The following is a 25,121-nucleotide window of genomic DNA, read 5'->3' as shown; positions in this document are numbered from 1 at the left end:
CCAGTTGCTAACATTAAACTAAATGGAGAGAAACTTGAAGCAATCCCACTAAAATCAGGGACTAGACAAGGCTGCCCACTCTCTCCCTACTTATTCAATATAGTTCTTGAAGTTCTAGCCAGAGCAATCAGAAAACAAAAGGAGATCAAAGGGATACAGATCGGAAAAGAAGAGGTCAAAATATCACTATTTGCAGATGACATGATAGTATATTTAAGTGATCCCAAAAGTTCCACCAGAGAACTACTAAAGCTGATAAACAACTTCAGCAAAGTGGCTGGGTATAAAATTAACTCAAATAAATCAGTTGCCTTCCTCTATACAAAAGAGAAACAAGCCGAGAAAGAAATTAGGGAAACGACACCCTTCATAATAGACCCAAATAATATAAAGTACATCGGTGTGACTTTAACCAAGCAAGTAAAAGATCTGTACAATAAGAACTTCAAGACACTGAGGAAAGAAATTGAAGAAGACCTCAGAAGATGGAAAGATCTCCCATGCTCATGGATTGGCAGGATTAATATAGTAAAAATGGCCATTTTACCAAAAGCAATCTACAGATTCAATGCAATCCCCATCAAAATACCAATCCAATTCTTCAAAGAGTTAGACAGAACAATTTGCAAATTCATCTGGAATAACAAAAAACCGAGGATAGCTAAAGCTATCCTCAACAATAAAAGGACTTCAGGGGGAATCACTATCCCTGAACTCAAGCAGTATTACAGAGCAATAGTGATAAAAACTGCATGGTATTGGTACAGAGACAGACAGATAGACCAATGGAATAGAATTGAAGACCCAGAAATGAACCCACACACCTATGGTCACTTGATTTTTTACAAAGGAGCCAAAACCATCAAAAGGAAAAAAGATAGCATTTTCAGCAAATGGTGCTGGTTCAACTGGAGGTCAACATGTAGAAGAATGCAGATCGATCCATGCTTATCACCCTGTACAAAGCTTAAGTCCAAGTGGATCAAGGACCTCCACATCAAACCAGACACACTCAAACTAATAGAAGAAAAACTAGGGAAGCATCTGGAACACATGGGCACTGGAAAAAATTTCCTAAACAAAACACCAATGGCTTACGCTCTAAGATCAAGAATCGACAAATGGGATCTCATAAAACTACAAAGCTTCTGTAAGGCAAAGGACACTGTGGTTAGGACAAAACGGCAACCAACAGATTGGGAAAAGATCTTTACCAATACTACAACAGATAGAGGCCTTATATCCAAAATATACAAAGAACTCAAGAAGTTAGACCGCAGGGAAACAAATAACCCTATTAAAAAATGGGGTTCAGAGCTAAACAAAGAATTCACAGCTGAGGAATGCCGAATGGCTGAGAAACACCTAAAGAAATGTTCAACATCTTTAGTCATAAGGGAAATGCAAATGAAAACAACCCTTAGATTTCACCTCACACCAGTGCGATTGGCTAAGATCAAAAACTCAGGTGACAGCAGATGCTGGCGAGGATGTGGAGAAAGAGGAACACTCCTCCATTGTTGGTGGGATTGCAGACTGGTAAAACCATTCTGGAAATCAGTCTGGAGGTTCCTCAGAAAATTGGACATTGAACTGCCTGAGGATCCAGCCATACCTCTCTTGGGCATATACCCAAAAGATGCCTCAACATATAACAGAGACACGTGCTCCACTATGTTCATCGCAGCCTTATTTATAATAGCCAGAAAATGGAAAGAACCCAGATGCCCTTCAACAGAGAAATGGATACAGAAAATGTGGTACATCTACACAATGGAATATTACTCAGCTATCAAAAACAACGAGTTTATGAAATTCGTAGGCAAATGGTTGGAACTGGAAAATATCATCCTGAGTGAGCTAACCCAATCACAGAAAGACATACATGGTATGCACTCATTGATAAGTGGCTATTAGCCCAAATGCTTGAATTACCCTAGATCCCTAGAACAAAGGAAACTCAAGACGGATGATCAAAATGTGAATGCTTCACTCCTTCTTTAAATGAGGAAAAAGAATACCCTTGGCAGGGAAGGGAGAGGCAAAGATTAAAACAGAGACTGAAGGAACACCCATTCAGAGCCTGCCCCACATGTGGCCCATACATATACAGCCACCCAATTAGACAAGATGGATGAAGCAAAGAAGTGCAGACCGACAGGAGCCGGATGTAGATCGCTCCTGAGAGACACAGCCAGAATACAGCAAATACAGAGGCGAATGCCAGCAGCAAACCACTGAACTGAGAATAGGTCCCCTATTGAAGGAATCAGAGAAAGAACTGGAAGAGCTTGAAGGGGCTCGAGACCCCAAAAGTACAACAATGCCAAGCAACCAGAGCTTCCAGGGACTAAGCCACTACCTAAAGACTATACATGGACTGACCCTGGACTCTGACCCCATAGGTAGCAATGAATATCCTAGTAAGAGCACCAGTGGAAGGGGAAGCCCTGGGTCCTGCTAAGACTGAACCCCCAGTGAACTAGTCTATGGGGGGAGGGCGGCAATGGGGGGAGGGTTGGGAGGGGAACACCCATAAGGAAGGGGAGGGGGGAGGGGGATGTTTGCCCGGAAACCGGGAAAGGGAATAACACTCGAAATGTATATAAGAAATACTCAAGTTAATAAAAAAAAAAAAGAAAAAAAATTTTTTAACACAAAACAAAGACCTTTTGTATAAATAACTGCCATTTTTGTCCTGTTTAACTTGAGGACTACCATCTAATAATTTTTTCTGAAATTAAATTACTATGCAGAAAATGAATTACCAACTTGGAAAGCATCTTCCAACTTACATAATGCCAAAAATATTCTGGAGAATAATCATGAAGGTATTTTCTCAACTTCAGATAGTTCAAACTGTTATATAAAATCTCCAAAGCAGAAATATGTAACTCTCCCAGCTATAACTTCAGCAAATCATAGTGGAATTGGGGGTGGAGGAGGGGAGTCACCGCACCAATCTCTTTGCCTTTTTAACTTGCCATGCTCAGTGTGCCTCCTCAGCTTCAGTATTTTAATGGAACCCAGAGAAAAACTCCAGCTCTGTTCCTGTTCCTCACAACATGCTAGTGTCCAGGTAGCTGTGCCCAGAGTAACATGGCATTTTCAAAACTGATTGTATGACTTAGATTATTTCCAACTACTATTTTTAAATGCTTAGATTAAAAAACAATAGCCTGATGTTAAATGTACGATGATATTACCTATTTCAATTATTTGTGTACTGCCTTTTCCAAGAAAAAAAAAAAGGAAAGAAAGAAAAGAAAAGAAAGAATGATAGCAATGGGGAAATAATACGAACCAATGAATGACGTGAATGCAAGTATTAGTAAAAATCTTAAGGAATAGCCAAGCTGAAACCAACATAGTTCTGATTCTTAACCTCAACAAGTAACAACAACAATAACAAAAAAACCCTAGTAAAGGAACAAATTCCAGTTTCTAAAAGGAGATGAAAATCCTCCTAGGATGAAGCTTTAAGCCTTATCAAATGAATCTTTATTAAGAGTAAGAACTCACAGAACCCACAGAATGCCATTGTGATTTTACAAAAGTTAATAGAAACGACTGCCACACAGCTTTCTCTGTGACCCCCAGTGAACAGATTGGGCTTGCAAGCAAATAATAATTCTTTACAGCATCTATTTGGAGGTATATGGAGGTTGACTGAGGTGAGGCCCAAATAAACAACTTTACAATAATGCAACATGAAAGAATTCAATGACAGACTTAAAAATTGGAAGCGATTCTCCTTCCCTAGGCTTTACACATCTCAAAACTGTGTTGTTTTTTAAATAGAGCATCTGAAGGGCAAATTCCAGGAAGAACAAGGCTTTCATTTGCTTCTAATTCTAGGACTGTAAGTGCAAAAACTAGTGACTTCTTAGGACACTTGAGATACATACCTCGATTGCCCAGATGAGAAGTCAAAGTAATGAGTAGTAAGAACATAGTCAGTTAAGCAAAGCACAGAATGCCCATCTCTTGCACCCATAACCAGAGATTTGGACTCAAAGCAATTGTGTTAGCAAAATGAGCTAAAAACAGGAAGTAAGACTCTAGACAGAGTACTCTGCATTTGTAAACAAAGTACAATACAATCTGACTACATCAGCTCCCTAGAAACCTTCAGAGATTAAAAACTAATACAGTAAGGCCACAAGCAACACTCTTCTCCACATACTCACGCCACCCAGGAAACTTTCCTACAGCCTGCTTAGGGAAAGAAGTCCAAGTTAATTAACTGCACTAAGTTGGAGGGTTTTTTTGTTTTTGTTTTTGTTTTGTTTTGTTTGTTGTTTGTTTGTTTTAATACTCATGCGGATTGGTTTGCTTTCTGTTGTTGTGGTAACTTTGACAAAAAGCAACCTGGGAAAGTGAAAAGTTTAGCTGGCTTATAAGCTATAGTCCACCATCAAGAGAAGCTGAGGTAGGAGCCGGCTGGCAGGCTAAGGAGGTCAGGAAGAATGATAGCTGCTCACTGGCTTGCTCCTAGGCCCATAAACAGCTCTTTCTTATACAGTGGATGAGCACCTACCCAGACGTACAGTGACCACGGTAAGCTGGGCCCACCCACTTCAATTAGCAATCATTCAAAGGCCCCCAGACCTGCCAGTATCATCTAAGCCATCCTAACTGAGCGTCCTTCTTCTTAGGTCTCTAGTTTGCATTGTTGACAACAACTAGCCAGTATGCCATAATTTTAAAAAGGGAAGCATTCTGAAAATGTCTCTTTAAACAGAACCTCTTAAAAGAAGAACCTTTCCCTTGGGTTCAGTGTTTAAGAGTAGACCATATCACCCATAGCTAAAGTGGACACCCATCCTGAGCCACTGCCAGACACATGGACTCCACATTACTTTCTTGCAAGACGTATAAACTGAAGGAAAGAGAAAACTAAACTCTGATTAAAAATAGGAAAAGTTTAAAACAACAACAATCAATCAAACAGAAAGTCATTAGTAGGATGTCTTATCATTAAAACAAAACGGCTGATGGATAGCAGTGGGGAGAGGCTGCAAGGCTACACAGCTACAGAATCTACGGCCAGCAGGAGGCCAAGCACCGGACTGACACTTCAACTGATGGAAAGAGTGTAAGTACAAGTTAAGATTTTTCAAGTAGATGGATATATCTATTATTATCTAACAAAGAAGTGAATAAATAGTACTGACTTTTTAATGAAAAGATGCTATTTTAAATCACTATCCCACATTGATTCAGTCATTTTACACATACACTACAACAGAAAAATGAGGCTGGCGAGACGGTCCATCAAGTAAAAGCATTTGATGTGCAAGCCTTATGACTCAGTTTCGCTCATGGTAACCATGGTAAAAGGAAGGACCTGTATTCTGAAACTGTCTTCTGACTACACAGTGTCATAGCATCCATTCTCTCTCTCTCTCTCTCTCTCTCTCTCTCTCTCTCTCTCTCTCTCTCTCTCTCTCTCTCCTCACTTTGTATCTCTCTTTAACACACACACACACACACACACACACACACACACACACACACACACAATGGTATCTTTTTTAAAGAGTAAGCTTATGAGCTCACACATCTAACCCTGGGGAAGACGAGGTAAGCTGTAAAACGGCAGTCTCCGTTGAGTATTTAATACATTCAAGATGGGAGAATCAATAAACAGGAACATACCAGCCATGGATCTGTCTCCGTGGCATTCAGCTATGCTTCCATAGATCACTTTAAGAGTATGGATTCAGAATTAGCAGCCAACAGCCATTGTAATTCACTCTGACCCTTTTATGAATGTCAACATTTCAACCATTACATTGCAGTCAACATTCTGCATTTTGTTTGCATGGTTTTATTGCCATCAGAAAAGAACCAATCAAGTATAAAAAGATTCACACATGGTTCACAATTGATCCCTTGGGTCACTTTAATGTAGTTTTTTCATGATCATGACATTTAGTTTACATTCATGTAGTACATGTATCTGTAATAAATATACATACTATTTAAAAAATAGTTCTGTGCATGTGCTCATTTCGCAATCCAATAAATCTTATTATCTATACTCCAGGGATCATTAAAGTAATGAAAACTAACATACTATATGTTGCACTTTCTTTACTTCTAATAATACACAGTCAATGTAAATCTTCCTGGAATTTGAAACTAAAATAAGCCAGTCTACAGGGATAAATTTGAGAAACTTGGATAAAAATATTAATTAAAGGAACAAGATAGTACAGTGGTATTTGCGATGATCAAATATAGAAATTGTCCTAAGCATGTATTGACATTAATAAAGAACCTTCACTGGAGATATATGACAGACAATTTGACTTAGGCTTTAAAAACTATATTAATCTAGGAATGAAAGACCTATAATTTCCAGTGTGCCAGGCCTACCAGATTTCATTGCTGATGCAATTTTTATAAACCATGCTTCTGAAGATTTCAAAATACAAAGGTGCAACAGGTTTCATTGTGGGTTCAAAGTAATGTTGGGTGAGTGTAACAAGACTCTTAATCTCACATTATAGAAACAGGGAGCACTAAGCGCCTCTGTCAGTGTGCTTTCAGCTCAAAATTCTGTAATCCTACCAACAGAGAAGTGATATAGTATTACTATTATCAGGCACAAGAGCAGTTAAGGAAGAAATTACTAAAGACAGAGAAGGATTTTCATTAGCATAGAGTCAATCCAGCCAGAAGAGAAGGCTTCTCACCCTGTACATACTCAATAGCATTGCTGCAGGGAGCATCCTGCCGGGAGACAGAAAGATCATACCAGGCACAATACATGCAAAGTTGGAAACTCCTTACAGGAGAGAAGAAACTCAGAGAAAGGATTGTTTAAACACAATTAACACATTAGACCCAATTCTTTATTTTATATGTATTAACACACAAATGCATGCCTATTATAAATGAAACCAAATTAGCTCAGAAAACACATTTCAAAAAGTGCTCATGGGACATCCCTAAACTCCTTAAATTTGTATGTTTTTAATTCATATTATCAACCCTTTCCTCCTTCAAACCCTTTCCAGTCATACTTCCTCAAATCCCAACCATGACTCCCAATTCTCAAGTTGTTAGCCCTTTTCTTTGATTATTGCCACATATGTAAGTAAGTAATAAATATGTATGTATGTTTGTATGTGTATGTATGTATGTATGTATGTATGTATGTATGTACATGATTTCAGGGCTCACCACTCTTCGTTGGACAACAAACAAGGGGATTCATCCATGGGAGAAGTTAATTTCCCTTCTCCCAACAGTCACTAATCACCTTCATTGTAATTTTCCTCTCCTGGATACATATGAAAAGGTTTAAATACATTAAAGTCAAATTCAGTGATGTATATAAAAATAATATATCATAATCAGATAAGATTTATTGTGGTAGTGTAAGAGTTGTATGTTGGAAATGGCACTACAGAGGTAAATTAGGGTCCCTGATGCTATGGTTACATCTGGGATCCATGCTCAGTGACCATTCAGATTTGATTAGTTATGCTATTAAAATCTGGATCCCTGATCCCATTTGAGGTTACTTTTGTATGAAAATACTTGAAAATTAAATAGCCATATGGGACTTTCTATCAAATTAAAAGCCTTCCACATCAAGGAAAAACATGGCTACTTATGTACAACTTTGTAAAGGTAACATAAATAATTAAGAATTTGACTGAATTTCAACATATAATTTTTTTTCAATAACTCTGTGTGTAATGTTCCACATTGTGGAATATAAGCTCTCCACTCACTAAGATATTAAGGCTGTATGACCAAAACATGACCATGCTACAGGGTTAAGAAAGAAAGAAAGAAAGAAAGAGAGAGAGAGAGAGAGAGAGAGAGAGAGAGAGAGAGAGAGAGAAAGAAAGAAAGAAAGAAAGAAAGAAAGAAAGAAAGAAAGAAAGAAAGAAAGAAAGAAAGAATTGGGATTTGTGGGAATCAATACCTCTCCCAATTTTCAGCCCTAAAGCTCTAAAACCCCAGAAAGGGTTTTGAATCCACAGTTAAGAGAAAATTCTTGAAATGAGAAATCTCTGTGATACAAATGTAATGGATTCAGCAGCTCAGCCTCTCGTCAGCCTTACACTGTATCTTTAAGTAGGAAATCTGTAAGCTCAATGTACTTCAAAATTGTCAATTTGTCAGTTAATCTAGTGTCTTACTAACAGACCTAAAACTTCATTAATCTATACACAAATTTAAGAGAAGCTGAGAATTTTACTGGGTAAAGATTCATTTTCTATGTTGTTTCTTACTCTAGAGGAACCAAATCATTGCCCTGCAACTAGAGGCTTGAAAAGCTCAACTCATAAATTCCTTGAGCCAAAATTTAGTAACAATCAGTGGCTACTGAACATTAAAAGTCCCTTCTAGACGCCAACCTAACAGGAATATAGAATACACAAGGATTAAGCTACAATAATAACAATTCCAGGGAACCCTATTTTAGCTCATAAACTAGGTTATATTTATTTTCTTTTTAATTGGAAAGGAAAATGCTTTAAAATTCAAGGTATACACTTTGTATACTAGTTCATATGTTCAGTAAATATTAAAAAGAATATCAACCATTTCATGTCTTTTTAATTCAACTTTATAGTCATAAACGCAGGAGTTTTATACTATGGCTAAAAGGTTTCTTTTGATGTGTGATTAACCTAAGCACATGTGAGGAACTAGAGATCTAGATACATAGATGGCACATTTTTATGAAATAAAGAACATTTTCACTTATTCTCAAATATACTCCCCATAACATCAGACACATTCAGAGTCTTTATAAGAATACTAAAATTTGGGGTTGGGGATTTAGCTCAGTGGTAGAGCGCTTGCCTAGCAAGCGCAAGGCCCTGGGTTCGGTCCCCAGCTCCAAAAAAAAAGGAAAAAGAGAAAAAAAAAGAATACTAAAATTCCTTTACCTATAGATCTTGAAAAGATGTTCATTCTCAGTACATAAAAGATGAGTTTTCTATAAGCCAACAAAATTAAAGTGCAATCCTAAAACCAAAGTTATAAAACAAAATTCAAACATTGAACATCTGAAATTAACCAAAATTTATATGTATTTAATTAATACACCTTTTATTTCCAATAGGAACAATTTTTAAAACACTAAAACATTACTAACTTACTAACACTGAAAATCAAATGACTCAAAATATAATTTGAAAGAAAACAGCTGATTCTTAAAAAAAAAACAAAACATGGTTTCCATTGTTTGTTTCCAATAAGGTCCATAGACCAGATCTATGAGTGCCAAGTTTTAGAAACTTGTGTGGTCTAGAGGAATGTGATGTCTACAGCCAGGGAATGAAAGCAGCCATCCCACCAATGAGAGGGAGAGAAGAGTAGGTTTTAAAATAGTGCACTCTTTATAAAACACTAAAGAGTATCTGTGCAATAATGAATTTTAACAATGAATTTGAAGATGCAAATCCATACAACTCATAGTTTATTTCAGGTAGCCACTTAAACTCAGAAGTTTCTGATCTAGGAGTAACAACTTCATACACTTGCTCCAAAGAATATCTTTGAAAGATACTGCTTCCCACGTGTGTTTGTATCTCTGTATACACTGATGAATATAATGGTTTAAAACATTCTATAGGCAACAGCCCAGGTCTCTAGCTTGGTATTTGACCACAGCTTTATACCCACGGCACTGGAGAGATAAAACCCAGAATAGAGAACTTTCCTCAGTAACAGCAGAGATAGTCCTGCCTGTGTTTATAAAGTGGGGTAAACTAAGACAAACAAATAGATCCCACACTTTAGCCTCCTGCACACTGTTTATAAATGATCTCTTCAACATGGCATCAATAAAAAGTGAGGGATTGTCTGTCTCTGGACCTCAAAAGTATTAAGGATAATATTGCTTGCACTCTTAGCTTATTTCTCCAAAGACAAGGTCATTTCCCTAGAATGTTCCAGACTATTCATAGGTGTGGCTAAGAGGGCCAACAAACACAGAAGAGGGAGTAGGGAGAGCTGAATTCAACCATCCAATTCTCGAAAGTGACCTCAGAGACTTTCCAGAGTAAAGCCAGCATCCTAAGAGCAGCCTTGCAAGTTATCCTCCTGTCCTTACCTGTTCACTTTTACTGGTCCCAACTCCAAACTAGAACATGGGCTTCTTTGGTTCAGAAACCTCAATTATCTTTTTCACTCCCTTATCACAGCCCTAATCCTATGTCTGGTCCTGTGTACTTATCATGGGGAAAATAGAAGGGAGTTAACACACCAACAGCAAACCGTGCAGAAAGACAACTGACTATACCTTGTGCAAGTCAGATAGCATGGCCTAGATGCTTTCATACTGTCACTGGAAGCATGAAAGGGCGGCATGCACTCTGCTCCACATAACAGAGGGTTCCATGAATGCACCAAGTACGTGTGAGGATTATAGCATCTATTAATAAAACAGGGGGAGAAAAACTAGTGCTTGGGCAAAATAAAGCTTAAAAATAAACAAGGGGAGACTATAACAAAGAAACATCACAAACCAATTGAGCAAATTACACAATTTAGGAGAGAACAGAATAGAGTGAGAACAGTGGGAATAGGGCATTGTACTTTTGAATATGAGGGATGTGCTATCCATTTTTGTGTCGCCTTGATACAAACTATTTGGGAAGAGGAAACTCCAATTGAGAAAATTCCTCTAACCAATTGGCCTTTGAGTAAATCTATAGTACATTTTCTTCATTGATTATTGATGTAGTAGAACTCAGCTGTGGTATATTTTCTTGATTGATATTGGAGGGCCCATCTCAATGTGGGTAGTATCACTGCAGAGCTGGTAGTCCTCGGTACAATAAGAAAGCAGCAATACCACTCTTGGGAATATACCTAAAAGATGCCCCACCATGCCACAGGGGCACATGTTCATCTATGTTCATAGCGGTCTTATTTGTGACAGCCAGAAGCTGGAAACAACCCAGATGTCCACAACGGAAGAATGGATACAGAAAATGTGGTTCATTTGCATGATGGAGTACTACTCAGCTCTTAAGAACAAGCAGGCAAATGGATGGAACTAGAAAATATCATTTTGAGTGAGGTGACTCAGACCCAAAAGGATATGTGTGGTATATTCTCACTAATAAGTGGATATGAGTCAAAAAAAAGTACAAAATACCCAAGATCCAGTCCACAGAACTCAAAAAGGTCAACAAGCTGAGGGGCTCAAGTGAGGATGCCTCAATTTCACTTGGGAGGGAGAAGAAAGCAACAAGGGGAGATGGAGGGAGAGACTGAAAGGAAAAGGGGCAGGTGTTGAGGGAGAGGGGAAATTATCTATTATTGGGTTAGGGAAAAAGATTGAAGCCCTGAAGGCCAGCAGAAAGAATGGAAACTGGTGACCTTGGGAGGAAGGAGGTTGGGAGGATCCCCCAGAATATACCATAAACCTGGGAGGTGAGAGACTCTCAGGACTCAAATAAGGGGAGGACCCTAAACAAAATGCCCTACAGTGGGGAGAGGGAACTCATTGAGTCCACCTCCAGAGGAAGAGCAGGCATCAAGTGAGGATGGAGTTGCCATCTCACAGTCAAAAACTCTGACCCAGAATTATTCCTGTCTGAAAGAAATGCAGGGATGAAAATGGAGAAGAGCCTGAGGAAAAGAAGGTCCAGGTATAGGCCCAAAGTGGGATCCAGCTGAAGGGGAGGCCCCAAAACCTGACACCATTAGTAAGGCTATGGGATGCTCACAAAAAGGGATTTATCATGACTGCCCTCCAAAAGACCCAACAAGCAGCTGAAAGAGTCAGGTGCAGATATTTACACCCAACCAATGGACAGAAGCTGCTGACCCCTGTGGTTGAATTAGGGAAAAGCTGGAAGAAGCTGAAGAGGAGGATAACCCTGAAAGAGGATCAGCAGTCTCAATAAAGGTGGATCCCTGACATCACTCAGACACTGGATCACCAACTAGGCCACACACACCAGCTGAGATGAGGCCTCCAACACAAATACAGCAGAGGTCTCCCCGGTCTGAGTTCAGTCAGAAAAGATGAACCTAACCCTCAAGAGACTGGAGGGGAGGGCCCAGGGAGTTTAAAGATCTGGTGAAGAGAGGTATGGGATGTGGGACAGTCAGAGGGTGAACTGGGAAGGAAATAAAATCTGGAGTGATATATATATGAAAAGAAAGAAAGCAGGCTGAGCCCATGAGGGCAAGCCAGTAGGCAGCACCCCTACACAGCCTCTGCATCAGCTCCTGCCTCAAACTCCTGCCTGACGTCATTAGATGGTGGACTAGGATGTGGAGGTGATGAGGAAGCAAAATAAACCCTTTCCTTCCCAACTTGACTTCTGTCATGGTGTTTTCTGACAACAGAAACAGCAGCCAAGACAGAGGCAGAGAGGGACACTGACAGGATGATTTCTGAGGCAAGTCAATAACAGATGTGAGGAAGGAATTCCAGTCTATCAAGGCCAAGGCCAAGGCCAATAGCACACATACATGAACCAGAAAGTGAAGCTCACATAAGAAACCCACATGAGAGGGAGAACTGGCTCGCTTGTATGTAAAACTTCAAGAACACCAGAGTAGTGAGCACTCCTCATGGACTGCACTCTACCAAATGCAATAAGAGTTTTACTCTGTAAAATGAGCAAAAGAAAATCTGCAATGTGGATGCCATCAGTGTACTAAAATAGGTTATCAGTTAAACAGAAATGCCCCAAGGATGGTAAAAGAAAGGAATTACAAATGTGTCTTTCCAAACTCCTGATATATGCCTTTTTCTGAAAAATAAGAATATTCTGGCATAGTCACCAAAATGAAAGCTTCTAGTGAAAATATACAGCTTTAAAGTCAGAGAATGAAATTAAGGGTCTACAGTCCGTATAGAAAGAGGACACTACGTTCAATGCCTGCAGGATTGAGAATAATTTATTACATACCTGCCCATGTGCACATATGATTTACCCAGACGTGGAGTTTTATTTTTGGTGCCTTACTCTCAGTCTCCAGAAGGCAGAGGTATTTCTGACTTCTGCAGATCTATAGGGAATCCAAGAATGAAGAACAGCTCTCTCCTTACCTATACTATCAACAGTGCCAAGACCCTATCTATCACCATTCACCACACTCAGAACTGAGTATTGGTAAGGAGGAAAAGCTAGCTACCTGTGAAATCTGAGAAAGAAAGCAATGGACAAATTGTGTGCAAAATGTGTTAAGAAAAATATGCAGGGGTTGGAGAGTTAGTTCAGTGGTAGAGCACTTGCATAGAAAGTGCTAGGGTCTGGGTTCAGTTCTCAGCTCTGGAAAAGGAAAAGGAAAAGGAAAAGGAAAAGGAAAGGAAAGGAAAGGAAAGGAAAGGAAAGGGGAAAGGGGAAAGGGAAAGGAAAAGGGAAAGGAAAGGAAAGGAAAGGAAAAGGGAAAGGAAAAGGGAAAGGAAAAAAGGGAAAGGAAAAAAGGGAAAGGAAAAGAGGGGAAAGGAAAAAAAGGGAAAGGAAAAGAAGGAAAGGAAAAAGGAAAGGAAAAAGGAAAGGAAAAAAGGAAAGGAAAAAGGAAAGGAAAGAAGGAAAGGAAAAAGAAAGGAAAAAGAAAGGAAAAAGGAAAGATCCAGATGCAGAGAAAGTTTTTCTGTGACAAAGTTAAACTGAAAGGAGAGAAATTTCTGTGCCTGTGATCAAGACAATGAATACTATCATAGCATCTGCAAATCGTGATATTTTTGATTTCTTTCTTTCCAATTTGCATCCCTTTGACCTCCTATGGTTGTCTAATTGCTCTTGCTAGGAATTCAAACAGTATACTGTGTAGGTAGGTGGGGAGAGAGTGTGCAGCTTTGTCTAGTCCCTGATTTTAGTGGGATTGCTTCAAGTTTCTCTCCATTTAGTTTGATATCAGCTACTGGTTTGCTGTACATGTCTTTTACTCTGTTTAGTTATGGGCCTTGAATTCCTGATCCTTCCAGGACTTTTAACATAGACATATTGAATTTTGTCAAATGCTTTCTCAGCATCTAATGAGATGATCGTGTGGGTTTTTCTTTGAGTTTGTTTATATAGTGGATTATATTGACGGATTTCCTTTTAATGAACCATCTCTGTATCGCTAGGACAAAGCCTACTTGATCATGATGGATGATCATTTTGCTTTTGGATTTGGTTTGAGAGAATTTTATTGAGTATTTTTACATCCATTGTCATAAGGGAAATTGGTCTGAAGTTCTCATTCTTTGCTGGCTCTTTGTATGGTTTAGGTATAAGTGTAATTGTGGCTTCATAGAAGGAATTGAAGAGTGTTTCTTCTCTTTTCATTCTGTAGAATACTTTGGACAGTATTGGTATGAGGTCTTCTATGAAGGCCTGATAGAATTCTGTACTAAACCTATCTGGTCCTGGCCTTTTTTTTTTTTTTTTTTTTTTTTTTTTTTTTTTTTTGGTTGGGAGATTTTAATAACTGCTTCTACTGCTTTAGGGGTTATGGGGCTGTTTAGGTGGTTTATCAGATTCTGATTTAACTTTGGTACCTGGTATCTGTTTAGGAAACTGTCCCTCTCATCTAGATTTTCCAGTTTTGTTGAGTATAGGTTTTTGTAGTAGAATCTCATGATTTTTTTAATCTCCTCAGATTCTGTTGTGATGTCTCCTGTTTCATTTCTGATTTTGTTAATTTGGATACACTCTCTGTAACCTCTGGTTAGTCTGACTAAGGGTTTATCTATCTTGTTGATTTTCTCAAAGAACAGTTTTGCTGATTCTTTGTATAGTTCTTTTTGTTTCTACTTGGTAGACTTCAACCCTGAGTTTGATTATTTCCTGTCATCTACTACTCTTGGATATATTTGCTTCTTTACATTCTAGAGCTTTTAGGTGTGCTGTCAACCCACTAGTGTATACTCTCTCCAGTTTCTTTTGGAGGCACTCAGAACTATGAGTTTTATAATAATATACTTAAGTGACCCCAAAAGTTACACCAGTGAACTACAAAGCCTGATAAACTACTTCAGCAAAGTGGCTGGGTATAAAATTAAGACAATCAATTCAGTAGCCTTCCTCTACTCAAAGGATAAACAGACTGAGAAATAAATTGGGGAAATGATACCGGTCACAATAGTCACAGATAATAAAAAATGCCTTGATGTGACTCTAACCAAGCAAGTCTCTGAAGAAAGAAATTGAAGATCTCAGAAGATGGAAAGTTCTCCCATGCTCATGGATTGGCAGGATTAATATAGTAAAAATGGCCATCTTGCCCAAAGCAATCTACAGATTCAAGGCAATCCCCATTGAAATTCTAACTCAAGTTGTCATAGAGTTAGAAAGAGCAATTTGCAAATTCACTTGGAATAACAAAAAACCCATGATAGCAAAAACTATCCTCAAGAGTAAAAGAACTTCTGGGGGAATCACCATTCCTGACCTCAAGCTGTATTACAGAGCAATAGTGATTAAAAATACAACAACAACAACAAAAAAAAATGTATGGTTCTGATACAGAGACAGGCCAGTAGATCAATGGAATAGAATTGAAGACCCAGAAATGAATTCATACACCTTTGGTCACTTGATCTTTGACAAAGGAGCAAAAACCATCCAGTGGAAAAAAGATATCATTTTCAAAAAAATTTTGCTGGTTCAACAGGCAGTAAGCATGTAGAATAATGCAAATCAATCCATTCTTATACCCCTGTACAAAGCTTAAGTCCAAGTGGATCAAGGACCTCCACATCAAACCAGATACACTCAAACTAATCGAAGAAAAAGCAGAGAATAGCCTTGAACACATGGGCACTGGGGAAAATTTCCTGAACAAAACATCAATGGCTTATGCTCTAAGAACAAGAATGGACAAATGGAACATCATAAAGTTGCAAAGCTTCTGTAAGGCAAAGAACACTGTCATTAGGACAAAACGGCAACCAACAGATTGGAAAAAGATCTTTACCAATCCTACATCCAACAGAGGGATAATATCCAATATATACAAAGAATTCAAGAAGTTAGACTTCAGAGAGCCAAAGAACCCTATTAAACATGGGGGACAGAGCTTAACAGAGAATTCTCAGCTGAGGAATATCGAATGGCTGAGAAGTACCTAAAGAAATGTTCAACATCCTTAGTCATCAGGGAAATGCAAATCAAAACAACCCTGAGATTCCACCTCACACCAGTCAGAATGGGTAAGATAAAAAATTCAGGTGACAGCAGATGCTGTAAGGATGTGAAGAAAGAGGAACACTCCTCCATTGTTGGTGGGATTGCAAACTGATACAACCAACCACTCTGGAAATCAGTCTGGAGTTTCCTTAGAAAATTTGACATAGTACTACCTGAGGACCCAGCTATACCACTCCTGGGAGTACACCCAAAAGATGCTCCAACATATAACAAGGACACATGCTCCACATGTTATCACAGCTGAAGCTAGAAAGAACCCAGACGTCCTTCAACAGAGGAATAGATACAGAAAATGTGGTACATTTATAAAATGGAGTACTATTCAGTTATCAAAAACAATGACTTCATGAAATTCTTAGGCAAATGGATTGAACTAGAAAATATCATCCTGAGTGAGGTAACCCAGTCACAAAAAACACACATGGTGTGTACTCACTGATAAAAGAGGATAACATTTGAAATGTAAATTTCAAAAAATCCAATAAAAAATGTTAAAAAAAATAGTGAGTAAGACAATGTGGCCTTAGACTGCTTGCTTTTCATGTGCAAACCTGAGCAAGCACATTCATACACACATATACATACATACATACATACATATACATATACATATATATGTATATATATAGATAGAGAGAGGGGGGAGGGAGAGAGAGAAATTGAGAAAAAATAGTAAAATGTTTCTAAATAAATGCACCCATTTATTGAAGTTGCATCTATGGACATGACATTGAACTTACATCAAGTGTCTGTTTGCTATAGTAGAATAAACAAAGCAATATGGTAGGCAACCACAACAGTTCCAGGAGCACTGGGGAAAGTGGCCATCCACCTTTAGTATACAATGTCACAGCATACAATAATGTAGACAAAGATAACTATAGTAATAACTAATATTATTATAAGTCAACACATTGTTATATTGTCATTACATCATTAGGCCAGTACAGAGGAGAAAAAATTCTTCAAAGAAATGCTAATTGGCAAGAGGCAAATAACAACAAAAAACAAGAACTTGAAGTATGCCTTATTAGTAAAGATAACAAAAACTTTAGAAAAAGATGTACAGGGAGAAAATCTTAAGAATTATATCCCAGTATTATTTGTATATATTGTCTATATTATACATATTAAGCAATATATGCAATTAATACAAAACAAAACCTGGGATAATTATAGACATTTTACCTTGCACCAGAAAATAAATTCATTTTGTTTTGAAAATTTCTACAAAATATTTTAAAACATCTCCTAATGCTGGCTAGAACTATAGAGACCATGATTATTTCTCTGCTTCTTTGAAAATCATATCCAAACAATGGTACTAGAAGGAAAAGAACAATATAGAACTCAAAGTCCATTTTTATGACAGCAGAAGATATGAGTAATACATAATACAATGTGTCAGAATAAGAGAAATAAGGAAGTTAATCACCTCTCAGAAATGTCAAGCCAACATGCCTGTAGACAGGATGGGCACCATAAAATAAAAAGCCAATCATTCCTACAAAGTTCAGAAAGACTAAGTTCCATAGAAAGTAGAAGCAGGGAGCTTAAAAGGGTAATCTAGTTACCTGAAAATTCCTTGAAGGAATACTGGAATCTCTATGTGGTGGTCCTGACTGTCTCACCTGTCAGGATGCAAAAAGTCAACTCTATGGAGAAGGTGTACCAGAGCCAAGTCCTAATCCAAGTAGGGTAAACCATAGGCCTACAGAGGTGTACACAGTGAAGACCAATCCTGCTCCCCTTCCATTCAACCCCAGAGAGGTAGCCTCTTCACAAGTGACCAACGAAGGTGAGCGCTGAAAATGAGGAACTCAGGATCCAGAGGACACAACACATAAGAGTCAGAAAGGAAATTCTCACAGACATGATGGCATGCCAGCCATGCAGACCTTACCAAGGAACCCACTTCTGATCACACCAGGACAATGATAAAGCCCAAATCCTTAGATTTTTACAATGGCTTTAACTCTGTGGAAATATTATGATAGCTACTTTATACAGCTCTTAGGGGTAGAAAGAAAGAATGAGATTCAAGGAAAAGTAAGCAAATAAAAGACATCATCAGCTCCAGAGAAACCCAAAGTGTGCACAAGATAGAAATTACCAGTTACTAGCTCAAGGGTGTGCATGACTGAAAGCAGAGTGAGGAAGATTTGAGTAAATATTCTAACAATCCAGAGGGAAGCACAGGGACTGTGAGAATGGATGAAAAGTCAGAAAGCTAGGATGTCCAGCCACCTTAAGAGAATGGAAACAGATAATGTCTAAAATCGATGGCTTGAAAGAAAAAGACTCTTATTTAGAAATAAAAGCACACTAGTATCCTTGCTTTACTGTTGTTTAGGAATAAGGAGAAAATAACTTTTAAGGTGAAGTGTTCAGAGTCATCGTTTCCTGGATATGGTGAGGAAGAGGCTGTTCTGGTTGCTATCTGTACACTGCAGCATACACCAAGGTTCACCTAGCTCACTCACCCAGGTATAGGTTGAGAGCCAAGAGAGTACTGACACTTAATACACCAATAAGAGAGTGTCCCTTATATGCTAAAAGAGAAATTGTTTTGTCATCCCATGCATCAGTAAGGTCCCAACTCCTCACTCTTTCTGTCAATTACTTTTTAGTCATAACTATGTTATTCTACTTTTAATAAGCTATCTATAAGAGTTTATCTTAGGATCAAAATGTATAAACAATCCAAACAATCAATTTTTGGGGATGTGTGTGTGTGTGTGTGTGTGTGTGTGTGTGTGTGTGTGTGTGTGTGTGTGTTTTGCTGCATGTTGGTCTGACACCACTTACATGCTTGCCTAGTGCCCACAGAAAAACAGAAGTGACAGGTAGTTTTGAGTTGTCATGTATGTGCTGGAAATTAAACCCTGGGCCTCTAGAAGAACAGTTAGTGCTCTTAACACTGAGCCATTTCTCCAGCCCCTAAACATCCACTTACACAATCTGTTGATTCACCAAAATCTATATATTCACACACTAATAAAATAAATTATGCCTAGTTTTGTTTAGGTAAGAAATATTCTTTGTGAGAGTAATTATGGTTTCCTTTAACCACAAAAAGTAAAAATATGTTAAATTTTCTTAAGAAAAAAAAAAGATAGATTTCTGTCACCTAGAAAATGAGCAGCAGCAACGGTAGCCAAATGTGACTAGCCATAAATGTTTTACTCATTCCCTGCCACTCCTATAATAAGTTACTTACAAACTTAGAGGCTTAAAATAGCACAGGCTACAATCTAGCATTATGTACTAGTTGTGCTGGCAGAAACCACGAATGGGTCTGGTAAGATTAAAATGAAGGTGAGTGGAAGTGAACTCCTCACTGGAGGCCCTAGGGGACAATCCACTTGCTGGCATTTACAAGCTTCTAGGCACTGCCCACATTCCTCGGCTTACAGCCCCCTTTTATCTTCACAGCCATCAGTAGCAAGTCAATCCGACCTTCCTTCATGCAGCCTCATTCTCATATGAAGGTCCTTGTGTTGAAATTGTATCCAACCAGGTTAATTAAGGCAAACTTCCTACCTCATAATCACCTATCAGAATTCTGGAAGTTATTTTCTTATTTGCTACTGAACAGAATGTGTACAGAGTTTCTAAGGTCAGGGAATTAGACATACTTATGAGACCAAATGTAACATATTTCCCTGTTTTTTAAAAAAATTTGTAAAAGCTATAATCATTCTATATTAAATATGAGCAAAAGCCAGTGTTTTAGATGGTTGTCACAGTTTTATTTCCTGGTGTTGTAATAAACCACCTTAATAAGAACAATTTAAGAGAGAAAGAACGTGTATTTGGCTCACAACTTCAGGTAACAGACCGTCACTTTAGAGAAGTCAAGGCAACAGGAAGAATCCGATGGATATACAGATAGAGATAGAGATAGACCCACAATCAAGAGCAGAGAATGAATGAATGCACAGAGTGTACCCAGCTTGCTTATTCTAGTTTCACACAGTTCAGGATTCCTGCCTGGGAAATGATGCCACTTACAGTGGACAAGTCTTCCCAACTCAATGAACAATATCAAGATACTCCGCATGGCATGCTTACAAGCCAGAAGTAGCTCTCCAATTCTTCACTGAGACTTTCCTAGTGATCCTAGATTCAGTAGACTGTGTCAAGTCTACAGAAAATAGCCATCCAACTTATCTAGACCAGTAATGATGGCAATAACAAAGAGTTATATATCAAGCTTGAAAATTCAACTTAAAATGTATCTTTAAAATTTTCACATTAGGTAAGCAAGATAGCTCAACAGATAAAAGCACATGCCAACACGCTTGATGACCTGAGTTCATTCTCAGGAGCCACACTGAAAGCAGAAAACCAAATCCTGTAAGTTGTCCTCTCCCATACTCCCACCTTGCATGCATACCATATGATAATAAAAAAAATAAAATAAACTTTTAAGCCTTTAAAAGAACTTAGAAGTCTAATATTAATTTAGAAATCCAACATTCGTGAAATGTCAAATCAGATTCCTTTTTTTCCACTGATATTCCAGAAAATTCTAACCACAAAAACTATTTATTTTAAATAGTTCAAGAGACATTTAAATACAGAAAATTATAATTAAAATAAGATTTAATCATGGAGTCAATAAGCATTCAAGGGAAACTCAAATCTTATTTTAACCACAGCTTTTAACCTAAAGCATGGAGGCGCCGATCAACTAGAAGAACTGCCGATTGACAAAGGCCAGTGAGGTTGGCATGAGAGGACATCAACACCTCCTTGGCTGTGTCTTCCCCAGAGTCATGGTCATCAGTGGAAATCAGACTATGCTCCTTGTTCAATCAGTCGTCGTAGATGGAGAAAGGATTAGAAGATACCATAATGCGTAAGGTTTTCCTGCTTCAGAGAAGCCGTCCACATGCTTTTATCTGCCTCCTTCCAGGACGGATACACAGCTTTGTCATCTGTGACTGACCACCTGTGCTCTTTCTTTTCCCAAGAAGTAATAACTGAAGCTTTAACTCTCTGTAAACTTACCTCACTTTTTACTGTTGTCTAAAATGATTCATTAGCCTTTTACATGACAAAAAGACAGAATCCAAAATTTTACAATTCGTAAAAATACCCCTAGGGAAAACCCAAAGCCTTCTAGTCTTCTATATTATGAATACATGATAAGCACACATCAAAACACGCAACTGAAAGGTTGCTGAGGAAGCTATTAAGCCACTGCATTCGTTATAATAGTAACAACCCATGAAGGGCAGGGTTGCATATAAATAGTCCATTCTCTCCCTCTCCCCCACTTTCCCTCACCTTCTTCCCACTATCCTCTCCCTCTGTCCTGCCCTCCTCTCCCATGAAAGAGGGTATTTGTTAAAATCTTACAACAAATATGAAACCATGGTGAAAGAGCAAGAAGGCAGAAAAATAATGAATTTAACATGCCTTCACGTACTTCATGCAAAGATTTAGCTAAAAGTGTAAGAAAGGAACTCGGGGGAGAGGGTAGACCTAGATCGTGGCAATTTATATATCATATCTGAGAAAATCTGAAGTAAAACAACAACTATCAGAGCGTCTTTCAAGATGTATGGCTTCCATCATACCCACAGATCCGACTAGGGTGATAGTGAAGAATGAAATGTAGTCTCTGCTTTTATGAAGACTACTGTCTAGTCACTACATGTTATCTTTCTCAGTGCTGTGAAAGAGCACATGACAAACTAATATGAGAAGAGGGTTTATTTTGGCCATTGGTTTCAGAGGATGCCAGTGCACAGTAGCCGGGAAGACACGGCACTGGGAGGTGGAGGCAGGTGGTGCCATCACAGGCAGCAGGAGACAGTATGTATGGATCTGGAAGTGGATGTCACTTTCTTCTATCTCAGCCAGTATCTTGAAGGTTCCACAAGCTCCCAAAAGAGCATTACCAGATGAGGACAAAACATTCGCTCACAGGAGCTGGGAGCCAGTGTTAGATGCAAACCAAAACAAACCCTAAGCAGAGACAATTGCCAACATTTTTAGATCTTGCCTAGCTAGCTTTCTTCATTCACTCTCTAGCTTGAGCACATCATGCTCTATCTAGTGTGTATATCACTTCCTGTTATACTCACAGAATAACTGCCAAGTTCATAGTCTCTATGGACAAACTGTAGCTTCTGCTTTTATTTTAGAGCCATATCCTGCATATCCTGAGACTTAGGGACCTTTCATATGTATCTTTCTCCATGATGAGCTCATCCAGACACATGCCTTCATGTTTCACATCAAAGTAGATAACTGTCCAAGGTTTATCTACTGAGCCTTATTACTGAACTCTGGCAATATTTCTCTAGTTGTATAAGCTGTAATTCTAGAATTAATCTATATTTTCCTTATCATCATCTCTCCCTCAACCCCACAAAAAGTCTGTTCACTCTCCATTCTACATCTGACTTTTCTTTACTGTGTCAGATATTCCGCCAAGCGCAGAAGCCTCTGACCTTTGTAGACATTATAATAGAAACCTATGGTCTTTCTCCCTATGTTCCATGTCTGATCCAGAGGTGCATCATATCCTATGGTAGCTGTGTCCTAGGTCCTTCTCCCTTGGTGAATGGCTAAAGTGATTGTGAACTGTTATAGTCCTAACACTAGCCATATCTCTACATGGACAACTCAGATACCTCTTTATTTTCTGTGGGATATTATCCTAAGTTCTCCAGTCAATATTAACTTCTTGTATAACATTCCCAACATCCCATTGTCTACTTTAATCTTTCATTTTTGCCTTTATTAGCTGAATATGTTTCTTCTTCCTAAAGAGTGGGGAGATGTCTTTATCAACTTTATATGTTTACTATACAAAGAGATCTCAAAACAGTACTTAAAAGACAAATTGATCCTAACACATGAGTAATGATTTCCACATTTCAAAATTATCACAATATGGGTCTACAAGAGGCAGGTAAAGTCTGATAGTATGAGTTTAAGTGTCTGAATTCATGGTGGAGATAGGGAACCAATTCCTGAAAGTTGTTCTCTGACACCCACGAGCATAGCATAGTACACTTGCACCCACACTCATACGCGCAATACACATTTCTAAACATCCTATCATACAGTTATCATCTCATAGCTACCATTTTACTCATATTGAGAAGATTGGTTAGGATCCATGCAAGTTCTAAGGAAAGCCAAACCAGTGGCAGCAGGAATCAGTCATCTTCCCATAAGAAGTTAAGGACCACTTTACATTTGGTGAGGACATAAGAACTCTTAAGGTTTGTAAGCTTACTACATTGCTCAAGAGAGCACCATGATGCATGCCATTGGAGAGTTCTAAAGCTTCAGAAGTAATCAATGCCAATGCTCCACCTCACTCATCGTCGTAATTTCTACTTCTTTGCAACATAACTTCCTTGTGAAAACACATGTGAAATTTACCAGCGAGAGATCATAGATGATTTCACTGCAGCCTTCCATCTACTTCATTCATGTAGATGAGGACAGTGAAGCCAGATTAAACATACTCCCTGAGCACTTGGTATTGGTTAGTGGCAGAGATAAAATCACAATTTTCTTAGTGAATTGGTACTGACTATCTGTGTAAAACAGAGGGAGTCACATGCTGAGACGATGGTAAGGACTAGAGCCCTTCATGTAGGAGTTAAGGAATGAGGCTCAGTCATCTAAAACAAGGAAATCTGCATTTGGGTGTGAGGCCACAGCCCTGAACCAGATGGCACAGAAGAACATTGCCAGAAGAGCATCTTTGTTGCTCTGGCCCAGCCATGTAGCCCTTTTAACAAAAGCCAAACAGCTGGTAGGCTGGACATTACCAGGCTGAGACACTACCTTTCATATGGTTAAAAAAAAAACACTGACTGTTCCTTCTTCAAAACCATGTCAACACTTCCTACAGCAATATGTTTCTATGTATATACATATATTTGAGTCACTTTTAAGAAGCCTAAAATGGAGGCATTTTGTTCTTTCTAAAGAATTTTTAAAGCCTAGGCCAAAGTACAATATATGTATCAAGAAAACCATAGTCCCAAACATATAAACACGATCAACATATTGCACAAGAAGCCACTCTCCCAAATTCTTAACATTCCAAAATCAGTACAAACATTCCCTGGGCAGTCTTCAGGGAGCAAAGATAATACTTGCATCAAATATTTACATTTGCCAAAGTTTACATTAAGAGCAGTTTTTAAGCTAAAACCCAATAAATATATTGAAATATGATAAGAAATGAGAGAAGTAGAACGGAGTGGTCATTCCTCAGACTGCTCAGACTCCCTTCCTATGTACATTCACTAATGAGCACCGGAGAGAAAGTCTTACCACTTCTGTGCCCTGACATTCACATACCTAATGGAAAACGATTATCAGGAAGCATATTCAAAGGAATACAGCCCGCTAATGAGACCAAATCTTCAAACACTGTTGTCTGCTTTTAGAGTGGATTTTACCAGCGCCAAATGTGCTTATAGGGAAATGTCCTTAAAACCCAGGATCAATTTTTAAATGTGGAAACAAAAAATATCATTTCTTCATAAGTGCTTTTCTAGGACCCACTCCCATTCACAGCCTTATGGCAACAGGAAGATCAAGTAACAATAGGTGAGACCCATAATGACAAGAACTGACTTGGAAGGAGGATGGGTGGATATTCATGCCCCAGTGGGCACAAATTTTATTCATGCTGCTGGTAGACAATCGCTCTATAGCTCACTTATTATGGACACACATAACTCATGGAAAGGACGGGAAACACCTAGGTATTGTCCTGTTACATGAAAAGACTGTAACACAGAGGAACAAGCGACAGGTGCTTCAGTTCACATTCAGTCCATTCATCTCAGAATGTCCTTGTCATCCACTTTTGATATTTGAATTAAGAACAAATATTTCAAAATAAAGCATATCTACTAGCATGCCTAACCATTATGTAAGTAAGCTATTAGACTGTAATGGGGTTAGAATACATCCAAACCACAATATTTG

General features: G+C 38.5%; 1 protein-coding gene across 1 annotated transcript in view; it reads right to left on the bottom strand.

The window, feature by feature from the left end:
• Window positions 1-25,121, bottom strand: part of Pard3b (par-3 family cell polarity regulator beta) — a 1,028,371-nt gene that overhangs the window by 893,661 nt on the left and 109,589 nt on the right.

This window comes from Rattus norvegicus, chromosome 9 (assembly GCF_021556685.1).
Source record: "Rattus norvegicus strain SHRSP/BbbUtx chromosome 9, alternate assembly SHRSP_T2T, whole genome shotgun sequence".
Classification (NCBI taxonomy): Eukaryota; Metazoa; Chordata; class Mammalia; order Rodentia; family Muridae; genus Rattus; species Rattus norvegicus.
This window is presented reverse-complemented; position numbering and strand designations above follow the sequence as displayed.